This window comes from Lynx rufus, unplaced genomic scaffold (genome assembly GCF_022079265.1).
Source record: "Lynx rufus isolate CCGP_SWC_20201006 ecotype Redwood Valley unplaced genomic scaffold, mLynRuf1.p SCAF_1, whole genome shotgun sequence".
NCBI lineage: Eukaryota > Metazoa > Chordata > Mammalia > Carnivora > Felidae > Lynx > Lynx rufus.
The window spans coordinates 187,022,068-187,040,821 of NW_025814823.1; the positions used below are offsets into that span (position 1 = coordinate 187,022,068).

At 37.2% G+C, this 18,754-nt stretch overlaps 1 protein-coding gene across 3 annotated transcripts in view; it reads left to right on the plus strand.

The window, feature by feature from the left end:
- Positions 1–18,754, plus strand: part of GABRB2 (gamma-aminobutyric acid type A receptor subunit beta2) — a 231,508-nt gene that overhangs the window by 143,024 nt on the left and 69,730 nt on the right. The gene's annotated exons all lie outside the window — the stretch shown is intronic.

Sequence of the window (18,754 nt, forward strand, 5' to 3'; positions counted from 1 at the left end):
ATTCAGAGGCAGTTTATGTTAAGATACTGTAATTGATCCTATTTTTTCATGCATTTGAAATATATAAATTGTGCCATAACAAAAAATAGATGTATAGGAAAAAAGATGTCTCTAAGAATGTATTCTTTATTTCACATTTATAAAGTTAGCTTTGTAGTTGTGTTAGCAATTAACCTACTTCATGTCTTTATTTATCTAGCTGACCACACGTTTTTCTAAGGGAGTGTTTCTTGAATTTGGAGAAACTGACCCTTATCAGAATTTTAGAACTACTCCCATAAATCATCTCCCCAGAAAAAGGCGTGAATATCCTTTAACAAATTTTTGCTTGTAACCTAAGAGCTTTTGCTAAGCCCTTGAAGGCTCCTGTGTACCCCAGGTTAAGAAACTTTATTATAATGGGAAAATTTTAACACCGACTCCATATTTGATGTTATTATATATTATTGTTGTTATGTACTATTACAATGTGTTTATTTTTATAACATTATAACATGTTGTTATATTTTGGTGTTATGTTTAGGTGACATGGTATTTGTTTCAAAATACTCTGTGGTGAGTGTTGGATATAGGTTAGCACTGCCCAATAAAACATTCTGTGATGATGGAAGTGTTCAACTGTTTTGTAGAGTTATATTGTCCAGTATGATAGTCACTTGCCACATGTGGCTGTTGGGGGCTTGAAATGTGACTGGTGTACATGAGGATCTGAACTTCTGTATGTTATTTAACTTTAATGGATTAACAAGTGCAGACATATTTTACTGGACAGTATAGTAACAGATCAACATAGGTGGAATGTCAAGTGATGACCTTAAAGTTGGGACTATGACTGTTATTGAAACTGTTATATGTTTGGAATGGTCCATAATAAGCCAGACACAGAAGGACAAGTACTGTATGATTCCGCTTATACAGGGTATCTGCAGTAGTTGAATAGAAGTAGAGAGTAGAACGGTGGTTGTCAGAGGCTGTGGGTTCGGGAAAATGTGGAGTTCATTTTTTTTTTATTTTTTTTAACGTTTATTTATTTTTGAGACAGAGAAAGACAGAGTACAAACAGGGGAGGGTCAGAGAGAGGGAGACACAGAATCTGAAACAGGCTCCAGGCTCTGAGCTGTCAGCACAGAGCCCGACGTGGGGCTCAAACTCGCAAACCGTGAAATCATGACCCGAGCCAAAGTCGGCCGCTTGACCGACTGAGCCACCCAGGTGCCCCGTGGAGTTCATTTTTAACAGGTAAAGTGTTTTAGTTTTGCAAGATGAATGAGTCCTAGAAATCTTCTGTGCAACATTGTGCCTATAATTAACAGCACTGTATGGTACACTGAAAACTGTCTTAAAAGGGTAGAGATGGGGCTCCTGGGTGGCTCAGTCAGTTAAGCGTCTGACTCTTGACTTCGGCTCAGGTCATAATCTCATGGTCATGGAATTTGTCCCCACCTTAGGATCCATGCTTATCATGGAGCCTGCTTGGAACTCTCTCTCTCTCTCATCTTCTCTCTGTGCCCCTCCCTCACTTGCATATATGCTCTCTGTCTCTCTCTCTCTGTCTCTCTCTCTCTCTCTCTCTCTGTCTCTCTCTACCTCTCTCTCAAAATAAATAAACATTCAAAAAAGAAAAAGTAGAGATCATGTTACATAGTCCTACTACTATTAAAAAAAATAGTAAGAATTTTCTAAAATTAAACAAAAATAAGAAAAATTAGAGGGAAAAACACTTGAATAGACAAATGAAGGAGAAACAATTAAGTCTGGGGCACCTGGGTGGCTCAGTCAGTTGAGCATCTGACTCTTGACTTCAGCTCAGGTCATGATCCCAGGGTTGTGGGATTGAGCCCTGCTCAGGCTCTGCACTGAGTGTAGAGCCTGCTTAAGATTCTCTCTCTCTCTCTCTCTCTCTCTCTCTCTCTCTCTCTCTCTCTGCCCCTCTCCCCAGCTCATTCACTCTCAAAGAAAGAAAGAAAGAAAGAAAGATTAAGTCTTTAAAACCTAGTTCTTTTGATGTCCATCCAGAGTTCTCTTTGAAGGATGACAGATGTTTATTGGATTCTTGGCAGTATTTCCTCAGGAGAGGTTGCCAAGAGACTGGCACAAGGCGATGCATGGCAGGAGTGGAAGGCTCTGGGTATCCACCGAGCTGTGTGAGTGGAAGATGGAAGTTTGGTCTGTCACAGTGAAGAATAGGTCTTTATGACTAGATTTTAGGGTGAGTGTGAACAGTGATTTAGAATTAAGCCATGGAGCTTACCATTGTATAAGAGACAGAAACAACATGTGTATAAGCCAGAAGATTTAGAACCAATGAGTATGATTTAGGTCCTTGAGAGACAAGTCATGTGACAATGACTCTAGGAAGGAGTAAGAGCTGAATAAAAGGAGGACAATATTCATTTGCCCAGCAAGGAAAGAGTGGCTGAGAATAAGCAGAAGTATTATTGATATAGAATCATTCATTCACAAGACTAAAGACCATGACCCAGATAGAGGATTGTGAGAGTTCAAAATATGATCAGTAAGCTCAATGGAGATAGATAGATTTGTGCTATGCTAGGAGATAGGGACCTTCAGTTTTATACCCCCTTAATCTGAGTGTGTAAGTCATTTTGGGAAAGTCTCTGATGAAATACTTCCCCATGCCATAACAATGTGCTGTCCAGCTTTTTCAGACGAGCTACAGAAGACAGAGCTCTTCCTGAGAGTGGAGGGGACCTGAGCCAGAAGCCCTGACATTTGTTCCCATTTGCCATTTGAAGGTTCTTCTCCATCCTTCTCCCCCTTGCCTGTCCCATATTTTCTCTTCAATGCCATGGGTCAAGATTAGACAAAAGAAATACTTTTTCAAATCTCCATAGCAAGGTTTAGATTAGATTGCAGCACTTCACTCTAAGGCATAACAATATCAAAAAGCAAATGAACAGAAAGCCTAACAGGTAGCCAGATAATATATTTTATTAATAATATTAAAAGGATTAAAGTATATTAAAAATATATTGCATATCCAGTACTGTACTCTGTGTTTATAAATATTACCTTCGTTGATCTATATGCCAGATTTATGAAATAGATATCATTCTCACTTAATAGAAAAGAAAACCAAGGTAATTTTTGGCCTAACTTGCAAAGCTAAAAAATGTCAGATGGGATTTGAATCTGAGTTTGACTACTCCAAAGCTCATACTCTTAACCACTTCAGTATATTTTATTTCATGGTCAGCTTGGAGACTTCTAGTGGGTTTCACCTTACCTGCTTCCTGACCTGCCTCCAAGTGTCAGGGGCATGTGTTTTTTGTTCTTTTTAAATCTTTTGTAAAGAACACACTGATAACTGCTTCCTCCCTTCAGAATAAAGCCCATCTCCTTCCACAGGGATGTAGCCTCATCCTAAGACCTCAACCAGTCAACCATATCTGCACATAATAAATAGATCATTCATTCAGATCACCTGTAGACTCTCCCTTTCCCTCCCTAGTCCCCTACACTGGGTACCTCTCTTGTGTTCAGAGGAGGGCACAAGTTCACTTCATATCCATTTCTTCATCCTAATTCTTTATGAAGATGTTGTGGTAGTACTGTTGGTGGTGGTGGCTTGAGTTTATTGAATACCTCATATATCCAAGGAGCTATACTTCGTTCTTGACACATTGACAGTTGTCCCAACAGTGGATAATGTGATCTCCATTTTGCACTTATAGACACCAAGGCTCTGAAAATTTAAGTGATTACCCAAGGTCACTCAACCTGGTAAATGCAAATGCTAGGACTTGAATTCAGCTTTGCCTGGTTCCAATACCTACATTTCTTTTACCGTAAAAGGTTAAAAAGGAAATAATATGTACAGGGAGGATTGAAGCTCTCCCTAAATCTGCCATTTGGGTACCAGCATTTGTCTCTCAACATCTTCTCTTGTTCTGAAGTATTGTGGTAGGACCTGTGAAGTCAGGTAAAAATCTGTTTGTTTTAGAGCCCATGGAATTTTTATATCTTTCCTCTGACTCAAACTTTTACTCACCCTTACACTCGATAAAGCCCATTTCTTATTCCCCTCATAAAATCATGGGAACAATTGATCTCATGTCACATCATGTTGTATCAATACACAGCCATTTTATTTCCACCTGACTATAGTCTTTCATTCTTGTTTCATGTGATCAGTATGTGATCACCCTCAGGTTTATAGTATTGTGTTGTCAAAAGTTTCTGCATTGCCTAAAGCTTGATTTAATTCAGCTCTAGCCACTCTGTTTTCCAATTTTCAAAAGTCAGATTCCTTTTTCACAAGAGCATTGCATGTCCTGAACAGAAAGGTTACTGACTCAGCATTGCTCTTGAAACTTTGCACAGGAGGTGAATTCCCCCCGACAGTCGCAATGCAGCTCAGTTCTTAACTCCCAAAGTCAGAAGTTGTTATTTGCAAATGCAATTGGTAAAAAGCTGGTACACTTGAGTTCTAAGTAGAATCTGAATACCATTTGAGCATGTCACTAAGAAAAATAAAGGGAAAGGAATTTTTAAAGTCCAGAATTTTGATAAGCTACAGTGAAGGTGATCTGGCTTTTCATAAAACAATAAAGTTGCTTTCCATTGCCCAGGTGATAGTTTATACTCTAAATGGTAAGTTAAGTTCCTGAAGAGATAAAATTTTGTGTAAAGTTGTTTGTTTGTTTGTTTGTTGGTTTGTTTTATAGAGTTGCAGAATAAAGCAGACCAGATTCCAATTAATAATAGACTCTATTTCAGAGAGTATGTTTGATAACGTGTGGTTATCAGAACACTGGTATCAAACTGACTTGGGATGTTTTATCTTGGTGAGCATTGAGCAATATATAGAATATGTTGTATGCAGGAAACTAGTACAACATCGTATATCAATTATGCTTCAATAATAAATAAATAAAAATAGATTTCTAGATTCAAGCTTAATGAATCAGATTCTATAGATGTATGGCCCCAAGCAAAAAATTTTAGGGACAGAAAAGTCATTTATAAGGTAATTAAGTAAGATCAGCTCCATAGAGTTAGGGGGTATTGAGCTCTCAGTATTTCGTATCTATTACTGTAGTCATTGGCATCCTTTGCCTCTCATTTGCACCTTGCACCTTTCCTCTTTCAGGCTTCTTCCACTAATTTTTCATATTTGCTCTGTAGAAAGAATGCATTCAGCACTTCCACACTGTGGCACAAATAACTTGCAATGATTTCAAGGGTTATCCCTCCTAGGAGCAGCATATACAATCTAACATTTATTAAACCCTAAGCTTTATTTCAACCAAAGGAGGGAAATGCTAAGAGTACAATTTGAGTTGAATCAGGGAGAGGAGATAATTGGAAGTGGTGGGCAGTGGATGCTAGAAATAATGTATGAAAATATGCTCTGTGGTCAGAGAGTGTTGACTCATCATCCAAAATACTTTAGCACCTAGAAGGCGAAAACCAATGTAATAGGAGTGGAATGAAATTTGAGAATGTGTTATTGCAATATTTTAATAGAGATAATCTTGTAGGTATATTGCTCTTTGATTGATGTATGAGTATTTTAAGTATTTGCAGTGTTTATGAATACAGGCTTACATCTCAGGGAGGGAAAAAGGCAAATCTTTAAAACCGAGAACATTCAAACACACACACACACACACACACACACACACACACACACACACGACACAAACCCTGCAGTACTAATTATTCTGGGACCATTAAGGACATATGTTTGCATCTCCTATAAGTTTCACAGCATGGAAATGAGTATCAAGGCCTGTGTTGCCCACCATTTTGGTTTTGCTTTTGTTTTTGTTGGTATTTAGCTTCATTGAACATGTGTATTATATTGCTTAGACAACTGTAATGGGTTTATGTTTTAAATAACTTTATCTTTCACTGAGCACCAGCTCCTGGAGACCTCACCTTTCTGTTTTACTCAATCACTATATGCGCAACACCTATATAAAGATGACCAGGTAGGTACATGGCTCATGAAAGATTGAAAATGTGTTTTAGATGTTTAAAATGACAATAATGTCATTCCTGATATAGTTTAAATCAGAAAGTAAGAGAGTATAGTTTACTGATGAGTAATGAGAATGAGGAGATTATATCTCTAGTATAGCTGAATGACTTTAGAAAGCCGCTTCTCTAGACTTTTTTGTCTTTAAAATGAGACCATTCAACTAGCTGTCCCACGACCTGTGGGAGTGGACCCCTCTACACCTTATGTTCAAAATTGTATCAAACACTCTGGCTTGAATTAAACTATGACTGATTCTGCTTAATAGTTCTTAGTTTTACTTTAAATTTTAAATATGTGCTTTTCAAATGTACCACATATTATGTTAACGAGACTTACAAGTTCCTGGTATTTTATCATTAATGGCTGTACCTTTCAGAGCCATTGTAATCAATTTATATCAAGTTTTAATTTTAGCACATAGGACTAGTTTAGGGAAATTCCTTTTACTTAGTCTCAGAAATTCTCATAACTCCTTTTCCACTTATGCTAGTAGTAAACACATCACCATGATTACTATTAGCTTAAAACCAGAAATGGTACCAGTTGGTGAAAACATGTGTTTACCCCCAGAACTATAAAAATATCACATGACCTCAATCCAAGTAAGTCTTGCCATTAACTTGTTTTAAGGGCTAGAGTCAGTTCACTGGGAATATATTTAATTATAGGTATTGTAGGAAATTAAGGTTATTGTAGAAATAATGGCTTCTTCCCTCATGAAGTTCATATTTCAGTATAATTATTAAGATCAACTACTTTTACTCTCATGTTTATTAATAACATTACTTTTATTGAACATTCACTGTGTGTTACCTAGTTGCATAATTTAACTTACTTAAGTCACATAACAACCTCCTCTTAACTGTAATTAATCCTCCATTTTACAGATGTGGAAACATAGCTTCCAAAAGATTAAATAAATTTTACTGAAGCATGAAGCTAGTAAACCCGTTTTCTTAAATTGTTCTTTCACAGTTCTCAAAATTTTCAATCTCACAGAAATAGAGTAGAAAAATTGAAATTGGAATCCCAACAGGGAATTTCTTTTTAACTGGTGCAAAAAGGTGCTTTTTTTTTTTTTTTTAAATTTTTTTTCAATGTTTATTTATTTTTGGGACAGAGAGAGACAGAGCATGAACGGGGGAGGGGCAGAGAGAGAGGGAGACACAGAATCGGAAACAGGCTCCAGGCTCTGAGCCATCAGCCCAGAGCCCGACGCGGGGCTCGAACTCACGGACCGCGAGATCGTGACCTGGCTGAAGTCGGACGCTTAACCGACTGCGCCACCCAGGCGCCCCAAAAGGTGCTTTTATTGTAGCACAGGGTAAGGATCCATGAGCAGAAAGAGCTGCGTTTGGGATTGTGAACAGAGACTGATTATATACTCTTTAGTTTCAGGGGGAGGGGTAGAGATAATGTAAGCCTCTAAGGTATTTTTGCATGTTAAAGAGTTTTGGAGCCTGGAGGTTTAGCTAGTGTCAAGATAAGGTAGCTTTTAGTCTCTAGCAAAACTTCATCATTAAGGCAGCCATGAGTTCCTTGAATGTCATGCTCTGCACATCTAAGGTATTTATCAGTGTGCTACACATTGTAAGGAGATTTAAAGTGAGCTACCTTTCTCTTGCCTTCCTTCTCCTCGTCTGTAAGCACTCATGAAATTTAGCTCCTCAAGGCCAAATGCCTGGGGATTCTCTTCCCTTTATAGGCTCCCTGGTGTGCTAGTCTGCCTTTTGCCCCTCTCTATGCCCAAGGTTCCCTCCCTCACTCCCTCCCGTGGTTGGACCCATGGAGTCTAGGTTCCCAAAGTCTTCACCTGTTCTACCCTCTCCAGTAGGGCCTCTTCTCTACAGAATATCTTCCTCATTAGTTGTGGAGTCTGTTCGGTCAGTCTTTGGGTCCCTTTCTGGACTGTTTGCTCTGAAGCAAGTAATTCCTAGTTGTATTCATAGGACAAGGTGAGTTCACAGTCCCAAGAGGGAAATCCTAACTAGATTTCCAATCTAAATAGCATTATATATGGTTGTTAAGTACTTTGTATTAAGTATAATACTCTATTCAGACAAGTTATGAGTTAAAAGATATTGTGGACTGATCTGCAAATGTATCCAGTCTTCACATAGGAAAGTAAGTGCCACTACCAAATAACTTTATTAAAAAAAGGCTTTCTGTAATTAGAAAAATAAGTGTTGAACTTCCTGGGTTCCTAGACCACATATAACTTAGCTAAAACTAGTTATTTAATAACACGTTGAACATTTATCTTGGAACATTATGTAAATTACTTTCTACCTTAAAGTACCCTTTGCTATCAGAGGACTTGCAGTAAGAACAATTCTTGTTCCTTTCTTTGTAGGAGGCATTGACAACTCCATTTTGTTTGTCTTCTTGTTTTTTTATAGACTTCAAATAGCTAATAGAAAAATTCTTGTCAGGTAGAAAGGACTTCAACTGCATTTATTGCTGAGAATATGTTTTTCTCAGTAATGTAGGTTTAATCTCTCAGTAAGATTGATATCATATGCATTTCTTCCTCAGTAAACATTCTCTGTAAAAATGAAAAGTTTACTTCAGAGACTTAGGACTAATTCTTGAAGAGGAGGCACGATTAATATCCTTAGAGAACAAATTTGAGATATGGAGACCCTGTTCCTCCGTTGGCATTTTCCATAATGCTGGTGGGCTACCAAGGCTTTTTTCCATATGGGTGTTCACCCACATACGCGTTTGACCCTTTAGACACTCAAAACTCAAAACATGACATTTATGCCTATATACATTTTTTAACGATTATTAACCAAAACTTCAAAGTTTGACAATTATGACTTCCAATGGAAAAAAAGCTGTATTTTGAAGAGTTACAATAAAATGTTAGTTTAGGTAAAGCTTGAATGTTATCATCAGCACAAGTATATTTAAATAATCTGACATAGCTTCCCTATGTTCCACCCATAGTTTTTATTCGTCTCTGTTTTTTCTTTCCTCCTTCCTCATTTATAATTTTCTCAAATACATGAACTCTCCTTACTATACATACCAAGGCTACCTTTTTAAACATTTAAAAATGTGCAGTAAATATTTTCCCCCAATTGTTTTCTCACCACACTTATCACATGACCCATTTGCCTTGCCACCTGCAATGAAACTGACCATGATTATAGCAGCAACTAAAATTTGTTGCAGGAAATGGGGTATATAGCAGTTCATATTGTTTTTTATGAGCATTCAAAAAAATGATAATATCCTTGATATTGACATATGTTAGGGCATTTAGTTATAAATTTAAATTTAATTTACGTATCGGTTAATTCCCTATAAAATCCAACAATACTATAAATATTCTTACATAAACAGTAGATGAGACCAAAAGTTTTGGATTTCTGCAAACTCTTCTTCCAGATAACTCTTGAATATCTTCTTTTTTTCTGGTTCTAAACTACTTACAACTTAGAAAAGAGGCATTCTGTCTCATCTTTTTATGTATGGACTTGATTTCCCACAATTACCTATGTTGAACCTTATGAGCCATGACAGGTACTTACAGAGTTTAAGCTCCTCTGTATCCTAGAATTCTCTTGACATTGTGACTGGTTCAAGTGAATTATCTGCATATGTGGAAAGTTTGCTCCACCACCATCATCTCTGTTATTAGCATAAACTAAGGTTAATTAATGCTCTATTAGTTCATCACTTACATCTTAAGAAGGCTTTCCCCTCACTTTTATTTTCTACTTTTGTTGAGGAAATGTTTGAGGATATGTCTTTGTGATACCCTACAAAATGATTTTAGATGTTTAAACTTCATTAAAATTTTTGGGGGGTGTCTGGGTGGCTCAGTCAGTTAAGCATCAGACTCTTAATTTCAGCTTCAGTCATGATCTCACGGTTTCTGGCATCAGTTCCCACGTCGGGCTCTGTGCTGTCAATGTGGGGCTTTCCTGGGACTGACTCGCTCTCTCTTACTCTCTGTCTCTCTCTCCCCATCTCTGTCTGCCCCTCTTCCCTTCTGTTTCTCTCTCAAAATAAATACATAAACATGTAAAAATTAAACTTAATTTTTTAAAATAATGAATGTAGGCTTACCTAAATGACTAAATCCTGTAAATTTGATGGGGGGAAAAGGATGCATATTTTTATCTGAGGAGATATTTCATCTTGACATTAAGCAGAAGCTTTAGCAAAAGATTACAGTACCCAATGATATGGTCAATGATGTAACCTTAAACAATGATTGATTCTATTTTATAATGATAAGCCAAAAATAGTAAGTTTTTTTTTTCTGCTTAGACAAGAATTATCATTCTAATCAATATTGGTATCATAGCTAACACTCATCAAATATTTTTAAATGCCAAGATATTTAAGGACATTATCTTATTGAACCTTTGCAATGCCCTGGTGTTGTCCCTGTTTTAAATATGAGAATACTGAGATTTAAAGAATTTAAGGGGCACCTGGGTGGCTCAGTCAGTTGAGCATCCAACTTCAGCTCAGGTCACGATCTCACGGTTTGTGGCTCTGTGCTGACAGCACAAAGCGTGGAACCTGCTTCAGATTCTGTGTCTCCCTCTCTCTGCCCTTCCCCTGCTCACTCTCTGTCTCTCTGTCTCTCTCTCAAAAATAAATAAACATTAAAAAAAATTTTAATAAATAAAGAATTTGAGAAAAGTTCTCCTAACTCCACAGCATGAATTGATGGGACTAATACTGGAAATCAATTCTGTTTGACTTAAAACCCCTCACCTTTGTCCTTGCTATAATATTGTTTTTCTAGGTGCCATTTTTCGTTGTGGAATAATAGGGATGGTCATTTGTGCAAAGGCAGAATCACAAAGACAAGTTGCTATGAAGTCAGGTGGGCAATATCCGTGAGTGAAGTAGGCAATGCGGGGCTTTATCACATGCCGTTTCTAAAGCAGGAAGCACTCCAGCCTCTCTTCAACTCCAGCTGATGGCTTCCAGGTGGGAACAACAAGCCCCTGTTGCTAGATTTCAAGAGAAACTAGATATGTAATTTTTATATAAAATTATTTTTACACAGTATTTGTTTACTACAATATTTAGTCCCCTGGTCAGCAATCTCTAACCTCTATCTTAAAGATTTAAACTTGATCTCTTCCTTCTTGGTGTTTGGAAGTCATTTGTTTGACAAATAATTATTGGATACTTACTGTGGACTAGGATTTATGCTAGTGTCTGAGAACTAGTTCAGCTTATGCATTCAAGTAGCTCCCCGAATAATGAAAGATATGAGAAGCAAATAATCAGTTTCTAAATCTCTGTGTGTTTCATACTGAACTAGATACCATAAGAGATAGTAAGACATATAAAATATGGCATTTTGTCTACTAGGATTATTCATTGATTTATCTATTCAGAAAATCTTTTTTTTTTTATTCCCAAGTTAGTTACCAGTGTAGTCTTGCCTTCAGGAGTAGAACCCAGTGATTCATCAATTGCATATAACACCCAGTGCTCACTGCAACAAGTGCCCTCCTTAATGCCCATCACTCACTTAACCCACCTCTTTACCACCCCCCCCAACCCATCAAGATGTTGGGCATCTTTTCATGTCTTTTGGCCATCTGGATTTCTTTTTTGGAAAAGTGTTCATCCATGTTTTCTGCCCATTTCTTCACTGGATTATTTGTTTTTGGGTGTTGAGTTGGGTAAGTTCTTTATAGATTTTGGATACTAATCCTTTATCCAATATCTCGTTTACAAGTATCCTCTCCCATTCCATTGGTTGCCTTTTAGTTTTGTTGGTTGTTTCCTTTGCTGTACAACTTTTTATCTTGATGAGGTCCCAATAGTTTATTTTTGCTTTTATTTTTCTTGCCTCCAGAGACATGGCAAGTAAAAAGTTGCTGTGACTGAGGTTAAAGAGCTTGCTGCCTGTTTTCTTCTGTAGGATTTTGATGGTTTCCTGTCTCACATTTAGGTCTTTCATCCATGTTGAACTTATTTTTGTGTATGGTAAACAAATCTTTTAAGTGTTCACTACATGCCAAGCACTGTCCTCAGCAATGCAGATAAGTAGTTAAAAAAAAAAATTCTTGCCTTTGAAGTGAACATATACTGAAAGGAACATATAATAAACCAACAAATATATAATGTGGTAGGTAGTAGTATGTGTCATGAAGATCATAACATGAGGTAGGGAAGTAGAGGTTATTGGAGAATCACTGTTTATTAAGTACTAATTTATATATGGTGACCATGGAAGGCTATTCCAGTGAAGTGATATTTGAGCAGAGACCTCTACTAAGATAGGGTTTGGACCATGTGTATATTGAGTAAAGATTATCCCTAGGAGGAAAGTAAGTGCAAAGGCCCTGTAGGAGCCAGTTTGAAGGCTCTTGCTGATAGTCCAGAGAAAAATTTGATAACTTGGACAGGGTAGAATTTATGAGAAATTATTAATCGTAGATGTATTTAGAAGGAAATACCAGTAGTATATACTGATGTCTGTTAAGTGAGGGAAGAAGTCAAAGATGACTCACCAATTAGAAGAATGGAGGTTTCATTTACTGAGGTAGAGACTACTGTGTGAAGAACAGGAGTGTTGTAAAAATCAAGATATCTGTTTAGAAAATGTCAAATTTGAGATGGTCTCTATACGTTCAAGTTTATTTTTTTAATATAATGTATTGTCAAATTGGCTAATATACAGTGTGTAACGTGTGCTCTTGGTTTTGGGGGTGTTGTATACATTCAAGTTTAGATGGAATGTCAAGAAGATACTTGGCTCAGAAGGGAAGAATGAACTAGAGATGGCAACATGAAAAAGGTGGTGGAAGAAAAGAGTCAAGTGAGTGACACAGACTTGAAGTACCATGGGTGTTCAGAGAATGAAGGACTTGTGATCTGAAAAATCTGCAAACTGCTTAGTAAAGAGAGGAGGACCATAGAGGAGGAGAAGCTATAGAATAAATGTAGCTTGAGGCAGCAAAACTCTGGAATGCACGGAGACTAAAGAGGAGAATAAATGAGAAAGAATCACAGTATTTGAGTATCCTAACTTCTTTGCCCAGGACAGTTCTGAAACTTTTGATACCTAGGATTCAATTTTAAAGATGGTCTATTGGAGAGAGGGAGGGTAGGGAAGGAGAGAGAAATGCCACATCATGAAAGTAGAAAGGATTAGTACATAATGGCTGATAAAATGTGTTCCACCAGTGGAACAGTGGGTGAAACATTAATTCTTTTTTAAGTTTATTTATTTTGATTTACTTTGAGAGAGAGAGAGAGAGAGAGAGAGAGAGAGAGAGAGAGAGCAAGAGCATGTATACAAGGGAGGGAGAGAATCCTAAGCAGGCTTCCCACTGCCCTGTCAGCTCAGAGCCTTACATGGAGCTCGAACTCACTAATTGTGAGATCATGACCTGAGCCAAAACCAAGAGCCAGATGTTTAACCAACTGAACCACCCAGATGCCCAGAAATGTATTTTTTTTTAATGAAGTTCTCATTTAGTGTGAACTCCAAAGGAGCACATTTCCAAAATTAATGTAGGTATCAGCATTGCTAGGTATACCATTTCTACTATATTTTCCTTTATTTTATGAGGGTACTGAGGTTGATTCTCTTGAACTGTATTGTCTATTGAAAGGCTATTGTAAGTCACAGAATTGGTGGTAATCTGTGGGGAAATTTAGCCCAGAAAGGCAGCTTGTGTGTCTGTGACTGGTACTTGCCTTGTATATGAGGTGAGAAAGGACTGTTACTTGGGTCTTTTTTATGATAATTTACCCACAGTTATTATACTTGGATGCCCAAGGAATATCCTTATGTAACACATATTTGCATATGGAATTTTAATTTGCATTGGAATTTCTGAGAAAGAAAAAGAATCTAGAAGTGTGTTAGTTTGGAATATTGATGCCCCTGGCACTTTACAGTTTTGATTTTCCCCATAAATAAGTGTTCTAGGTTAGTGCTTTATTTCTAGACATGCCAGGGGCTGCTCATTCCCCCAATGGGACAGCCCTGTTCCAATGATTTTAATGTAGTAGAACTTAGTGCATGCTGCCATACTGAACAGGTATAGATCTCAGTTCTACTACTGCCTTTGTGTATGGTCCTTTAATTGTCTCATCTGTAAAAAGGAGATCACAATACCCAATAAGAATTAACATGGATTTTAAATGAGTGAATGAATCATGCAAAAAGGTTGGGATGGTATCTGGAACAGAGTAAGCATTCAATAAATATTAACCACTTCTATAATTATGAATACTATCTAAATTTTGTTGATGGAGGGAAAGCAGGTACATGAATGTTTTCCTTATGATGGGGAGAAGTGTATGAAAAGAGGGAGCCATGAATATTATTATACTTTAGTGGATGTTAAGTTATTCTGACTCTAAAGGCACATGTAAATGAATATGTTTCCTAGACTTAAGGACATATTTTAGAAAGGCCCCAATATAGGGGATACAATCTCAAATACCTGTGTAAGTTAAGGAGGTAGAGAAAATAAGTGAAGATGACCATGCATACAATAAAAGGGGGTGATGGAGACTGTAGAGAACTAGAAGGGCCCATTTCCCTCTCCTCAGGAGAGGGCAAGGATATCAGCCACAGATGGTGGTGGCCATTGAAGACTCTCCAGTGCAGAAGTGCAGTCCCAGGGGGGGCACATTCTCGGATTTTTCAAGAAGAATTTCCAAATTCAGTTATGTGAAATTAAGACATAAAATGTTTGACAAGTAATTGAAAAAAACAACTTAAAACACTGAGGGTAATCTAAAACAATACATTTGCAGATCAGAGTTGATCTGTTTGTAACCTCTGGGTAAAATGGCAATAGCAAACATTCAACAGAAATAATCTAATCAATTAGCTAGTGATTGAATTCATCTCCTTACAAAATATTTTTACCTACCATGTATTTGGCTCTCATTTGGGTCAAACAACACGACTTTGGAAACCCTTCCCATCCTTAGACTCAGCATTAATATACGAAGTTACTCTCCTTCAACATCCCATTTAAAATCTGTTACCTGATCTTACCCTTGTCCTTGACTGCCACCTCTGGAATAAGGCACTGCTGCGCTAGGCTGATTGTGGTTCTATTGCACATCATCCCATCAGCGCTTTCTTTTCATAGCAATAAACCAATGGGCATTTAAAATTCTAGTCCACAGGACACATTAAAGACTATTAAGAGATTAGACTGTGCCTTGTCTTCTCTTTAGATACATGTTGTAGAAATTTAGATGTGGCCCAAACAGAGAGAGAGAGAATAGATATTGTTATTATAAGACAATTCATGTGGGCACCTGAGTGGCTCAATTGGTTGAGCGACCAGCTTTGGCTCAGGTCATTTTCTCATGGTTCGTGGGTTCAGGCCCTGCATCAGGCTCTGTGCTGACAGCTTAGAGCCTGGAGCTTGCTTTGGATTCTGTGTCTCCCTCTCTCTCTGCCCCTCCCCCACTCACGTTTTCTCTCTCTCTCTCTCTCTCTCTGTCTCTCTCTCTGTCTCTCTCTCTCTCTCTCTCAAAAATAAATCCTAAAGGGGCACCTCCATGACTCAGTCAGTTAAGCCCCCATTTCAGCTCAGTTCATGATCTCGCAGGTTGTGAATTCAAGCCCACTTTAGGCTCTGTGCTGACAGCTCAGAGCCTGGAGCCTGCTTCGCATTTTGTGTCTCCTTCTCTCTGTCCCTCCCACATTTGTGCTCTGCCTCTATCTTTCTCAAAAATAAACATTAAAAAAATTAAATAAATCTTAAAAAAATAAGACAATTTATGTAGTTAAATAGTCATTAATTTTATCTTTTTGTTTTGTTTAACTTCGAGGTCATTCTAAAAGTGTGCTTCCGAGAAAGTTTCTGCCCAGATCATGGTTAACAAACAAATAATTGTTTAATAATAACAATACCCTCTCTTTCATATTCTGGAAATTGATTCTTGTTAGAGAGAGATATAGAGACAAGAATATGGCTTACCACACCTTTGATACCCAGTCTGACCAGCACTCAGAGCTTAACGGAGTAAGAGGCGAGAAGTGTAGGACTACCAACCCCTGAACTATTAAATAAACTGCTGCTATTAAATAAACAACAAACTGCTACATGATTTTTCTGAAAACAGGCTAGAAACATTGTTTTCTGCTCTTAGAATTCCATAACACAGTAGATGCTGACTTTCCCAAAAGCTGAGACTGGTGTTTCTTTTTCACATCAATGGCCCTTTCACCAACCTGGACATCAAGGTGGACATTTTTAATGACCATGCAGCTACTCTTCTAAGCTAGATTTTCCAGTGATTAATAAAGATGGTTGCTGTGTCTTCAGTTCAGTTTCATTGCTAGCTCCCTGGCAGAAAGATTTTTAAAGTGTGTAGACTGCTAAATCATTACTTTATTTACAAGTAGCAAAAAATTTAATTCTCTGGCTAAAAGACTCTGAGTATCTGGTCTTGCCAAAATACCAAATTGAATGCTAAAGGAGAAAAAAGGAAAGCAGATTTTTTTGGATGGTCCACAGCCGATGGGAAGTTATACAACACAATTTTCTCTGGGCAAAATGACAGATTTACAGAGCTTGGCTGCAAAATTTCTGGCACATTTTGACAAATGGGGATGGTAGATCTATTCACATTCTTCTTTCTAGATAGGCTATCCCAAGTCACGTATTCTTTTAAAATTATTTTCAACTCTGCTTCCACACAAGCTAGGTCTCTCAAAACCGAAGCTAAATTCAGATTTATCAGCACTGTGAATGATGGATTGAGCTAAGCCTACCAACTGCTTAACAAAAGGACAAGACACCAAATAACACTTGCTCTAACACTGTATTTCTCCTTTATAGCAAATCATTCATACATTCAGGCATAACAGTACATATAATCCTGTATGCAATCTGATATTTTATTTTTCCTCTTCATTTTTTAAAAGGATAAAAAAAGCTTCTTCACAAGAATGGATTCCAATCCCATGCAGTACTAAAATAAGTCTCATTTTGTTTTTTCTTCTTAATTATTAGCCTTAAGGTTTTTAGCACTGCTGAGACACTTACTATATGGAACTTCAGCCATTACTGAGTTGATAGGTAAAAACTTACTGGATGATTTTAGACATAAGTTGGCCAGCAGAAACAGCTTAATTTATTACAAAGAAAGAAATCTGAAGACACCAGTCAGAGAAACTTATTTGACATCACTAATTACCTTCTCAAGCTAGCTACACTACCATTTAGTGTAGCTACCATAAGAAATCTACCATTTAATGTTAAACTCTGAAGAAAGACAAATAAGAAGACAAGCAAATGCACTGAAGGATATTGTTTTAAAGGTTTTAAATCAATACTAACATGGCTGAATTCTAGTTACTAAAGAATAGAACAGACTTGTAATGAAAGTTCTTATGTAGCTTGGCAAATCCATTCCCAAAGACAGAAACTTTTTCCCCCAAGTATATCAGCTCTCTGACTTCTTTTTTTCTTCCAGTAAAGAGATATAATTGACATATGACATTGTATTCGTTTAAGGTATACCACATAATGATTTTATATGTAAATATACATATATATTACAAAATGATTACCATAATAATTTTAGTTAACATCTATCATCTCACATATTTTTTTTCCTGTGATAAATGTTAAGATCCAAGAGGCACCTTTCAAGTACGAAAACTTACAGTATTGTTAACTATAGTCACCATACTGGACATTGCATTCCAACTTATTCATCTTGTAACTGGAGGTTTGTACTTTTTGGCTCCCTTCACCCGTTTCCCCACCCCGTAACACCCATCTGTGGTAACCACCAATCTGTTCTCTGTTCCCTGAGTTCAGATTTTTTAGATGCCACATATAAGTGACATCATATAGTATTCGTCTTCTTTGCCAGTATGAGGTTTTATTAACATTCTCTCTCTCTCAATTTCTCTCTCTCAGAGATAAAGAGGCAGAGAGAAATCTCATTTTGCCCCATCATAAATTGGGTTTTTATTGCATGTTATTTCAATGATCAGTCTAAATCATTTGTTCTTTCTAGTTTAAAGGAAAAGTTCAAATAAGTCTTGTATAAATGTTCTTTATAAAAAGAGAGGTTTTCACTCGTGTGTGAGAAATCTTAACTATATGTGCAGATTTTAATACATATTCTTATCTATACTGTTTAAAAATAGAACTGCTATTTAAAGTATTATTTTTAGAAAAAAAAATGTTGCTCTTAAAACACCTTAACTGAGAACAATTCAGTGGTCTTTCAGCAGGAGCTGCCAATTTCCTGCAGGAAATCTATTTCACAGAATAGATTTGGGTATGCTAATATGTTCACAGCCACACAAGAGAAACTGGGAATTTTATCAGATGTTCTTAGGCAAGTTGTTCTAATAATAAAGCAGAAAGAAATCTGAAAGCAGGCATCCCCAGCATTAGAAGTTACCAGCATACATCTGCAAGCCCACCGAGACCCATCGGCATTATTTAGTTAACATTTACTATTTTCAGGTTCTCTAGAAAAGAGACCTGAGGACACTTATCCAGTCATAAAAATAAAAGTTGCTCTACAGAACTCTACATTTTACTCTCCAACACATTTCATTTTTAAAATTTTTTAATGCTTATATATTTTGAGAGAGAGAGACAGAGGGAGAGGGAGAAAGTGAGCAGGGGAGGGGCAGAGAGAGAGAGAGAGGGAGAAACAGAATCTGAAGCAGGCTCCAGGCTGTCAGCACAGAGCCCGACGCAGGGCTTGAAATCACGAACTGCAAGATCATGACGTAAGCCAAAGTCAGAT